Here is a 12,120-nt window from a genome sequence, read left to right on the forward strand (position 1 = left end):
CTGGGGGCTGTAGACGGCAAGCACATCGCCATGAAGAAGCTACCCAATGCTTGTTCTTACTACTATAACTACAAGGGCTTCCACAGCATTGTACTGATGGCAGCAGCAGATGCTGGCTACAAGTTCCTGTATGTGGATGTTGGGGCAGAGGGTGGCGCATCGGATGGAGGAACATGGAGTAACTGCTCCCTGCATGATGCTGTAGAAGACCACAAAGCTGGAGTGCCTCAACCAGAACTGCTCCCTAATGATGATAAGCCAGTGCCCTATCACTTCTTAGGGGATTCTGATGTGAAAATGAAAAGCAAGTGTTTTAAAATAAAGTCAAATTTATTAACAAAAGGTGATATGTGCCAATAGACCAGACGTGACATTGATTGACAACATTAAGAAGAAAGTATCACTCATTGATGTCGCAATACCACGTGACACCAGAGTAGAAGGGAAAAGATTGAAAAGTATCTGGAGAGAGAGAGAGAAGAGAGGAGAGAGAGAGAGAGAGAGAGAGAGAGAGAGAGAGAGAGAGAGAGAGAGAGAGAGAGAGAATGATTTTGTTGACTATATCAGATTATACCTATAAAAATTGAAATATAATTATGTAACTGATTTTCACCCTACATGTGAAAATGGCCTCCATAGGCGATCCACTAGCCTGTTGAAGTAGTGTCAAGGAATAGTCAGAATCCAGACTTGTATAACAATGTAACCCTGAAAAACTCTACGGGTTATACAACGAATATTTAACTACAGCCTTTGGCATCTTTGAATAAAATTAAAATTTACTTTCATAATTACCTATTTTAGACATACTAACCTTCGGTGTGTTGTTCAGCAGTTTAAGCAACAGTGAGAAAATCATAATTGTGAAAATAGACCTACATAGAATTACTGCAGCTGAAGCAGCAATTACTTTTAATTTAACACGTTTAAAAGATGGTTTACTTCCATAAAAAAGATAAAAATAATGAAACAATATTAATGAAAATAAAAATTAATAAATAAAAATAAAAATAATAGAAATGAAGTATAGATGAAATTATAGTAATAAAAATAAAAATACGAAAAAATTAATAAGAGAAAATAAAAAATATATAAATAAAAAATAAAAACTACAAAATTATAAAAAATAAATACAATTAGTAAAATAATAATAATAACATTTCAAAATATAAATAATATATATGAAAATAAAATAAAAATAAGAATAACAAAGTAATATTATTAATAATAAAAATGAAAAATAATAATCAAAATAAAAGTGACGGCGGTTGTGGTGACTGTCTCTGTTGTTGGGGGCCTGGACGGCTTCCCCTTACCCTTGCCCTTGCCCTTGCCTGTGGTAGTAGATGCCTGGCTCTGGGACCCTGTAGACCAGACTTCATCATCCTCATCGTCGCTGCTCGTCACTGTGGCTGACTCGGGGACAGTAAACTGCTCACTGGGGACTGTCTTTCCCAGGACGATATGCTGTGTCAAGAAACGCCAGGTCTCCATGATCTCGTCATCATGGGCACTCCTCTCGGGCTGGCCTGCCTGACTCTTCTTCTCCCTCTTCAAGATCTTCCCCACCCTGGTGCGCATGTTCTCGTAGCACTTCTTGCATTGGGGACCAGTGGCAGGGGGATCCAGCTTCTCTCCGACTTGGTTCCACAGGCTGTTCTTGGCCGCCACGTTGAGCCACTCCTTATGCTTCTTGTCATACAGCTGGGGGTATTCCTTGATGAGGTCAGCCAGCCTCCTCTACCCCTCATCCGTCCAGCGGTACTCAGGGATTTCCTTCTTGGATACCCGGACCTGCTTCTTCGGCTGACGGGTAGCCTCTTCTTCACTGGATGGCTGTCTCTAGATGTCGAATGGACACTGCTGTGTCTCCAGGATGACATTGACACTTGATATGGATGACTGGAGGGACTCATCTCTCTCAGCGGTCTCTGGCTCTGGGTCAGCTCCAATATTTTCTGGCCTGTCGGCTTGTGGCCTTCTCTGCTTTGCTCTTCCTCGTATTTGTTTTGTCTTCAGCATGTTGTCTGTTCACTGGCGAGTTGTGGAATGGCGAGAATTGGCTCTCTATACCCCCCACACTGACACGAGCGACACTGTTGCGCAGTAGTTGTGAACTACTCGCAAACTCGTCGTGAACACTTCATGGACTGCTCGGGCCATGAGCAAACTGTTTGTGAAGTGCGGGAACTAGTCGTGAACTGCTCATGCCATCAAGGCATGAAGTACACATGACCGTGTCAGGGGGAATGCACGACCATGCTGCGATGTGCACAAATGTGTGAACATGTCGCAAACAGTTCGTGAACAGTTTGTGAGTAATGCGTGGCAGGTCGTGCATGTTGTGGCATGGTGCGCACTGGCACGCACTGTTGCGCATCCTCCTGCATCATCCCGCACTGTTCGTGAACTTGCATAGTTAATGAACCAGTCACGAAAAATTTGTCATGCCACAATTTTGAACATTTCAAAACTTTTATCCTGACATGTGATGCAGTCACGACAAGTTTCTGAACACTTCACGTGAGTTTACGACTAGTTTGCGCGTTGGCACGACCGAGTTCGTGCCAATGCATCCCAAAAAATCATGCAAGTGTCAGCCTTGCTTTAGCAGTCATTTTTTTGGAGTTTCCTCCCACTCAGTTCTCATCGTATGACCAGATCGACTGTGAGTGGCCTGCCTTTAAGCAAGACCACCGAGAATTAAGGCCTGTTTGATGTGGCATCATGACGTCATGACGTCGACCCTGGTAGTCCGACCCTCCAAGGTTGGTGCTAGGTACTGTTCACAGCAAAACTGTTGATATTTGAGTTAGGAATCTGGTTACTTTCTCAACAATGAATATTTTCAAATTAATTATCATGAATATGTAAAAAATTTATGCAATTCATGACCTTATACTGATGTTTAACTATTTATTTAAATAATTATCTGGTACACACTTCTCCTTTATACCAAAATATCGTAAGTTTCCTTGGATGCTAGACGGATGGTGTCATTGTTTATGATTGTTGTGAAGAAAGTGCCCCAGCGTCTATGGGTACAAGTGGTGTGCGGATTTAGCACATGAATGAAAAGTTTATTTACAAGTGACTTCACCAAAATCGAGATGGCATCAATCTTCTACATTTTTGGTGTTTTAAGTAAAAATTTAGGAAGCGTCATGGAGGTATGTTTGCACTGCGCATGGCTAGACTTTGATTTATCTCTGTTTAATCTTAAAATATGACCTTAATTTCTAACTTTGGAGAAAATATTTGCTTCGAGAGGAGAGTAGAGGTCTTGAGATGTTGCTCCCACCACCGATGACTTTTGACTGGTGCCCATCTCCGGTGTCAGGACGTATTAAAATACTTTTTCAGAGGGTAGATCCACATGAGGCCAAAACTGGATCAGCTAGTACACTTGGTTGTTTCCCCTTAGGATCAAAATCTTCATCAAATTTTACAAACTTAGATTTATCAATACTTATATGTGTAGTTGCACCATAATCTACCAACAAATCTTCATTCATTGAACTAGAATCACTAGCCCTAAAAAAGATTATTATAACCATTTCCATTATTTTCATCACTTGAATCATCGTTACCTTGTTTCACTGTTTTCACATGATTTTTTTTTACAATAATTTGTATCGTGTACTAGATTTACAATTTTCACACCAACGGTTAGGCTTCTTGTACTCCTTTCTTTCACTTCGACACTGGAATGATTCGTGGCCTTCTTTGCCACAGTTATAACACTTAAACAAATTTCTTTACATCCTAGTCTTCATCACTGCATGATCATTATCTTCATTTGTCTTCCTCTTGTAGCCCTTCAGAGTTTCTTCGTAGCCTATCAAATGTCTCTTAAACTCAGGAAAATTCCATCCTTCTCTCTGATCTACCACAGTAGAGAATGTATAATAACTGTAGGGTAATCCATTCAATACTATAGAAACAAGTATTCATCATCAATATCCTTCTCGGACTCTTTCAGGTAAGTTGATAGTCTCTCATACCTGATCAAATAATCAGTCAGTGGCACTCTCATCTTCTTTCATCCTCAGATTAGTAATTAATTCTTTATACAATTTTATTATTCTAGGCCTACTTGTGCCAATGTAATGACTATGAAGTATTCCTAAGACTTTCTTACCATTATGCTTGGCGTTACGCATCATGAGGGAGAAACTGGTCTCATCCAAATATTGTACCAGCTCTGCGTAAGCTTGCTTGTTCTTCGCCGTATCTGGGCTGTCCGCCTCAATCATGCCCATAACCTGTTGTGTTAATGTACACCATTATGGCAAATATAAGTAGATATATTAGGATCAACTCAAACACATGCCTTCCCTGTGTGCGTCTTTATTCTCGAATCTAAGAACGACAAGACTTGCCTCAAAATGGTGGCACAACAACAATAGGGACCTTCACTATAAAAAGGTATGCATAATATAAAATCACAATTTTTGAAAGTAAATTGTAATTTCCCTAACTACACAAACCTAGGTCCTTTACAATAAGAATTACTTAAGGCGAAGCCTGGACACAGCCGCTGAACTTTCAAACAAGGCAGTGCAGTAGTTAACTACATTCTGGTTGTTGGCTAGGCCAAGACCGGTGGTGAGCAAACACTTTGCTTTCGCCCCAGGTAACAGATTTAGGGGTGGCATGAGGTGGGCAGTATGTGTAAAGGATCTAGGTTTGTATAGTTAAGAAAAATACAATTTACTTTAAAAAATTGTGATTTGTTCCTACACAATATACAAACCCTCGATCCTTTACAATAGGAAGACTCATTTGATTGGTGGGAGGAATCTGAGTGAGCTTCTGAACCAACCGGAGTTCAGCCTACCTGGGCTCCTCTCCCAGTCTTCAGAGCAAGGGAGAGGGACCCACCACTGACCTCTGATTGGAGTTAGGGAACTGCGAGATCAGAGGCAGTCTTCTGGGCTTTTCCTTAAGGAGCAAAACACAATTGGCACTTAGGGGAAAGCAAAGAACCATATGGTTTGAGCCAATAAGGCAAAAACAAAGGAATGGGTCTGTCTTATGCTCGGTCCAGCATGTAATGGTTCACGGACACTCTGCCTGAAGGGAAAGAGTAGAATGAAAGAAAAGAAGAGCCAGTCACTCTGCAATCGTATCCGATCATACCGTACAACGAGACCAGATGCTAACTTGTCCTGTTAGAGGAGCTGAGTAAGCTACACAAGTTGTTGAGCAGGTAATGAGTGGTGAAGGTGGTCTGGCGTGCCTTCAAAATCTGTTGAACCAACAGGTTCTTCCAGAATGCAAGGGAAGGGGCAATACCCCTGGCTTCGTGAGCTCTAGGACGAAGGGCACCGGTGTCGTCGCCTGCAGCAGAGTACCCTTTCCTGATCGTCACACAAAGCCAGAAAGAGATGGAGAAGGACTCGAATCGAACTTCAGGGACCGCAGGATTCTGAATCTTTGCTATGAATTCCGGGACAAATTCTAGCGTCACTGATCCCCACCCTCTCATGTGCCTCACATCGAAGGAAAGTCTGTGGAGTTTGCCTACTCTCTTCGCTGATGCCAGGACCAGCAAAAAGACAGTTTTGAGAGTCAGATCCCTGTCTGACGACTCTCAGAGGGGCTCATACGGGGCACAAGTCAGGCTCTGCAGCACGAGAGTCACATCCCACGCAGGAGGCCTGAGGTCCCTGAGTGGGCAAGACCTTGCAAAGCTCCTCATGAGGAGAGAAATCTCAAAAGAAGAAGAGATATCTTTCCCTTTCTGCTTGAGGACCAAGGCTAAAGTCACCCTATAGCTTTTACTGCTGAAACGGAGAGGAGCTTCTCTCGACGAAGGTAGACTAGAAAGTCCGCGACCTGCTGAATTGTATCTACAACACAAACCACAGAAGATGGCCCACTTCCCCTGGTACACAGCCACAGAGGACTTCCTGAGGTATCCTGCCATCTCCGTTGCTGCTCGGCACGAAAAACCTCTCACTCGCAAGAGATGGTGGATATCCTCCAAGCGTGAAGACACAGGGACTCCACTGCTTGACGGTACCGTTCTATGTGTGGCTGAGACAGCAGGTTATGCCACGGGGGAGGATCTCTCTCTTGGTGCCTCACCGAGAAGAGCCAGAAGGTTGGGATACCAAACGGCTTGCGGCCATTTGGGAGCCACCAGAATCATTCTCAAATTTTGCGTGATCCACACCCTGTTGAGCACAGCACAGATCAGACAGAACGGGGGAAAGGCGTACGCATCCAGGTTGTCCCAAGGATTTTGAAACATATCTTCTGCTGCTGCCCACAGATCCTGTACAACTGAGCAGATCTCCACCTTCCTGTGGTACTGGGTGGCGAACAAGTCTATGACTGGATGCCCCCCATAGGCTGGGTGTAGGGACCACTCAGTTCCTACCACCTGATTCTGGTGGCTGAGCTTGTCTGCCACTACATTCCTCTTGCCCGGAATGTACCTGGCTGACAGCTCCACTGTGTGAGCCAAGGCCCACTTGTGCAACTGCATTGTCAACCTGTGGAGCTCGAGGGAGGCAAGCCCCCCTTACTTGTTGATATATGTCACTACCGTGGTGTTGTCGCTCATCAACACCACAGTGTCCCATCACTTGTTCCCGAAACCCTTGGAGAGCCAGGAAGGCTGCCTTGAGTTTGAGAACATAGATGCGAAGGTGCTTGTAGTGATCGTTCCACACATCCGCAGTCAACAACTCCACCAGGTGTGTGCCCCACCCCTCGTTCGATGCATCCGAAAATAGGAGCATGTCCGGAGGGGGAGTGGTGAGATCCACTCCTACTGTGAGGTTCCTGTCATCCAGCCACCAATCCAGGTCCTGCCTTACCTTCCGCGAAAGAGGACCAAGGAGGGGCTGAGGATCTCATGACTGGGATCAAAAGTCCATAAGTCTCCATTGAAGAGACTGCAGATGCAGCCGTTCGTGAGGGACCAGCTTTTCCAAGGACGACAGGTGACCGATCATGACTTGCCAAAGCCAGGCAGGTTGCTCATGACTTGACAGGAAACGCCGCGCTACCTCTCTGAACTTGCTGATATGAGAGTCCAAGGGAAAGACTTTTGCTGCTACCAAGTATCAGCATGCCCAGATACAACGTCCTCTGCTTGGGTTCAAGATCTGACTTCTCCAGGATTATCAGGATCCCGAGATTCCGACAAAACTCGAGGAGTCAATCCTTGTCCTGCAGCAACTGTGAGCGAGAGCTTGCCAGGACCAGCCAATCGTCGAGATACCTCAAGAGATGTATCCCGTTCAAATGTGCCAAAGCTGAAACCAAGGTGAACACTCTTGTGAAGACCTGGGGAGCAGTCAAACAGTCCAAAGCATAGAGCCTTGAACTGGTAAATCATCTCCCCTAGGACGAAGCAAAGGTACTTGTGGGAAGACCTGTGGATGGGTATTTGAAAATACACATCCTTCAGGTCCACCATAAGCATGAAGTCATTCTCCCCTGATGGAAGCCAGCACTGAATGCGCTGTTTCCATCTTGAACCAAGTCTGGCAAACGAATCGGTTTAGGGAAGAGAGGTCTACAATTGGTCTCCATCACCCCCGAAGCCTTCTCTATGAGAAAGATTCAGCTGTAAAATGCCAGAGACATATCCAACACGACTTCTATAGCGCTCTTCTGCAACATTGCTTGCACTTCCTGCAGCAATGCCGGGTGTCTCTCAGATCCCACTACGTAGGATTGAAGACGGACCGGATGGTTGGTGAGGGTAGGTGGAGACTCTAAGGGGAGTAGACAGCCCTCCCGAAGGACATCCACTACCCAGGATGTCCTTCGTCCAGGTCTCCACTCTGTATCGCTGCCAAGTTGCCCAATGGCTCGATAGGCACCCCCCCCCCAGTGGCAGCAGCTGAAGGGCAACGCCAGCCCTAACGTTTCCCTTTGGTTTTCTTCTTCCCTTTCCTTCCTTGTCCTGACTGGAAATCAGTCTGAAAAGGACGAGAAGTCTCGGACTTTGGGAGGGAAGAAGGCTGGGTTGTTCCTCTGACTCCCTTTGAAGCAGAAGCTGTCTTAGGAGCCAAGGAAGTGCTAGCCCAACTCAAAGGTCTGGCCGCAGCAGGACGCGAATGCACAGAAGCTTTCACTACTGCCTGGTGGACAAGCCGGTCCTTATCCTCTATCAAAGAGAGAGGCAGCACCCAGTAACGGTCCGTTATGCAAGGCCAAGACCGACTCAGAGCCAAGAGACCTAGATAATCAGGAGAGGGCAGCGTTGCACCTCTAGAGCACCAGGTTCGCCCACAGGTTGGCACTGGTGGGCCAGGTAGGTGATCGCCCTACCCCCAGACTGGCACAGTCTCCCGAAAGCCGAGTTCTCTCCCAGGGTGATGGCCCCAGAAGAAGCAGCGACTTTGGACACTGTAAAAGACCACAGGTCCAACCAGGAGACTGCTTGGAGAGCTGCCATTGCGGTGGCTTCCAACGTTGCTGCCTCCTACTGCGAGAGCGAGACGTTCTCTGCAGTCAGGTGTTGCAGTGACAGACCCAGACTGAGGCGAACCAGGTCCGGGTCAACCTGCTTAGTCAATAGAGGCCTATCTGATGGTGTGTAGAAGCACCTCTGACGAGGTAGAGGAGAAGCAGCCAGTCAGAACGGCTGGTTCTAAGGGAATTCTCCTGTCCAGAGACAAAATCATTTCTCCTTACCCAGCATGCCGTTAGCCAACGTCGACCAAGGAAGTCCTGTTGAAGCCTTGGGTTCCTTCTTGGGACCCTAATAGGATTTGAGGCAAGAGGGACAATCTCCTGAAGAGGATGTCTTGGCTGCTTCCCTGAGAGTGTTGTCCTGACAGATCAGCACAATGATCTCTGCAAACGTCCTCTGCATTTTGGGGGTGTCTGAATCCCAAGTCCTTCCATAGATCAGCCTTCCTGATCTGCTCCTCCATCAGGAGGAACCAAGCCAGACCCCTTCGATCCATACTCGACAACTTTGGCGTACGATCGTTGGGGTCCTAGGACTCCAGGGATGTAGGCTGCTGTCGCTGAATCCCATGGATAGGTCTCCACGGGGTTCCTACCATTACCCTCGCCCCTTCCAGTTATCCCGAGTAAGTAGAGGGAATAGGAGAGATGGATCGGATGCCATCACTCCTCCTAGCAGCAGTACTGCTAGGTGGGGTGAGCCACGCCCCTGTACGAACCCATGGTGGTGACAAGGGCTTGTGTCTAGGAGACCGCGACTGTGCCGATGATGTAGACACCCGAGGAGAATGCAACTGCTCTTGTCACTCTGCAGCAGTGCTGGTAGCAGCGCTGGTGGGAACTGCGGTCTTCATGCGAGCAGTGCTGATGCTCGTGGAGACCCGGTCCCCTACCTGGCGAGAGCGTGCATCCCCCTCACGACACGTCCCAGTGGTCTTCGAGGCCAAAGCCCCTGATGAAGAGGACTGAACAGGGTACTTCTTCTTTGTCTCTTCCGTTGCTCCTTCCGATGGGTGAGGTGCAACGGTCTTGGCTACTGACGAAGAACCAGACTTGGTCTTCGCAGGAGGGTTCAAGCTGTATCTTGAACCCTTCTCTCATTTTGTGCCACTGCCAGTTGATGTGCTGCCCCCTCCCCCCTTGGAAGGTAGCACACTCGAAGGCACTCGTGAACAAGACCCCGACACGGTTCTGGTTCCTCCGGCTGTACCATTGGAACCCAAAGTTGGAGTACGAACTATAGTCCGTTCTCCAGAGGCTCTGGCCTCTGAAGGCAGAGCCTCGGTTCCCTTTCCTGAAGGAGAAGGAGTGCCAACAGGAGAGCCAACTGCCTTTCTCCTGGAGGAGGGATGCAGACCCTTAGAAGTTTCGGAGCGAGACTTTTTAAGGGGGGGAGAGATGACATTCTCCTTCTTGGGTCGAGTAACCCTCGGGGGAGGAGAAGAGGAGGCAGACAATGACAATGAAGAGGAAGACGACACCTTCCTAGCTCTCTTCCTCCTCGACTTCTTCTTCGACACCTTGTGCAGAAACGAGACAAGGGCGTTCTAGGGTACATCAGAGATGGTAGGCTCATGTACTGGGGCTGTGGTCTCGCTGGGGGCAGGTCCGGGACTGGGCTCAGTGGTCTGGAGTAAACTCCGCAGTAGTACGTCCCATCCTTGGCAGGACCGGCATTGCTCTAACATCTAGCAACATCAAGGAAGGCAGGAACCCAGGGGGCGGCATCGGGAAGACAGCTGATGCCCACCACCCTCAGAAGCAGAGACGTTCGCAGGGTGGTGAGACCAGACCAGGTGCAGAGGAGCCGAGTAGCCTGGCTGGGTCACGGTGGAGGTGGTAGGGGTAGAGACAGAGTGGGTGGCAGCGCCGGTCGGGGTATGGTTAAGGTGTGTGAGCAGCGCTGGCACTGAAAGGGACCCAGCAAGGCCCAGGGAAGCCTAAGCCTGGTCTAATCCTGGCACAACACCTGCAAGGGGAATAGTTGGGTTAGTTGGAGGGGTCCATCCTTGATCTGAAGGAGGACCTTTGGGGCAAGGAGAGATCCCAGAAAGGGCATTGCTTGGGGCCACTGATAAAGCTCTCCCCCCAACACCCAGCTTCCTCCGGAGTGATAGCAGCAAAAGTAGGCCGATTACAGGGGGACAAGAACGATGCCAAAGGGTCCAGTACAGGAGTGGAAGGGGCGAAACGCTCCCTGCCATGGCTTTTGGTCTCCTGACGTACCGCCTCCTGCCCGCGAACTTCCCCCACTGAGCGGCAGACCACAAACAACACTCCGCACACATTATTACACCATCACAATCAACTCCTCGGCATGAAGCACAAACCGTATGAGGATCTACTTCGAATGAGGAGCGAATTCTGTTACACTTCTTGCTGTCTACCCCTGGGCAATGCCTGAAGGAAGTAGACGGCAACAAGGGCTGCAGATCGAGGGATTGCTGAGAATCCATTGTAAATCTCAAGCAAACCACCAAAAACAGCACACAGAAAATTTCCCACTAGTAAAAAAGCGAAGTCCAGCAGAAAGTCAGGCAGAGAGCGCAGAGGAGTATGCTCATACGACGACGGCCGAAAGCAAAGTATTCACTCGCCACCGGTCTTGGCATAGCCAACAACTAACCAGAAGGTAGTTAACTACCACACTGCCTTGTTTGAAAGTTCAGCGGCATAATATGAATTAATTATGAACTTGATATCTTATTTTTTTACTTTCAAGACTCACTAAAAATAAGATCACTCCATTTCAAAATTGTTGTTCAACCTCTTCAAAAAGGTACTACAATTAAAAACTGCTTTAAGAAGATAATTATTTGTCTTACTTAGCCGAAGGAACAGACTAATTATATTTTACCCTAAAAGGTCTTGAAATGCAGGACTACCCAATTTAACAAAATGTTTAGAAGTTGTACCAACAAACCTGTCAATATTCATAAAAGTCTCTGTGAATTATTATGCCAGGCACGAAGTTTGTTTTCAGTGTGTTCGTTTTACTTTACTGCACCTCGCTGTATGGTATTCCATACAGCGAGGTACAGAATGGCTTAAACAGGTGAACTTTAACATTACTATCACACATAAAAACTCTGGAGCAACAGATTGCCTTTCTACACTGACCGCGGTGTAATGATGCGATATCTTCATCATCCTTAAGATCACAGTTGGTTTGTATAGCTAAGGATTTGAAAGAATGGACTACTTCCAACTTCTTATCCATGGGCAATTCCGGATTTCCATAGGTAATGAATCTTTTTGGCTTAACTGTTATTACTTTGGTCTTTTCAACGTTACCCATAAGGTTCTGATCCTCCAAATACAAGCGTCGAATTGTTTTTGAAGTATTTTGCTGAAGGACTAAGTAATATTAAGTCATCACCATATAAAATGTGATTAGCTTCGTTCTCGCCATCTTCCCTCCTTCTTCAAATACTTTCTGCTTATATCATTCATATAAACTGCAAATAATAGAGCAGACAAAACGCTAACTTCCTTAATACCCAATTTCATTTGAAATGGTGAGGAAAGGGAATTTCCCCATATCACTCTAATCCTCTGGATTGGTTACCAGATTTTCAATATTTCTACCATATAAATATAAAACGTACTTAAAACGGCCAACACGATCGACTGCTTTTGAGAGGTCCATGGAACAAAGAAAAATAGGAGTATTGTTAGAAC

General features: G+C 46.7%; 1 protein-coding gene and 1 pseudogene across 1 annotated transcript in view; one reads left to right on the top strand and one right to left on the bottom strand.

The window, feature by feature from the left end:
- LOC135216603 (uncharacterized) overlaps nucleotides 1-12,120 on the top strand; it is a 465,366-nt gene that overhangs the window by 438,422 nt on the left and 14,824 nt on the right. The window lies entirely within an intron of this gene.
- On the bottom strand, nucleotides 1,222-6,593 carry LOC135218978 (uncharacterized; annotated as a pseudogene).

Source organism: Macrobrachium nipponense, chromosome 19 (assembly GCF_015104395.2).
Source record: "Macrobrachium nipponense isolate FS-2020 chromosome 19, ASM1510439v2, whole genome shotgun sequence".
NCBI lineage: Eukaryota > Metazoa > Arthropoda > Malacostraca > Decapoda > Palaemonidae > Macrobrachium > Macrobrachium nipponense.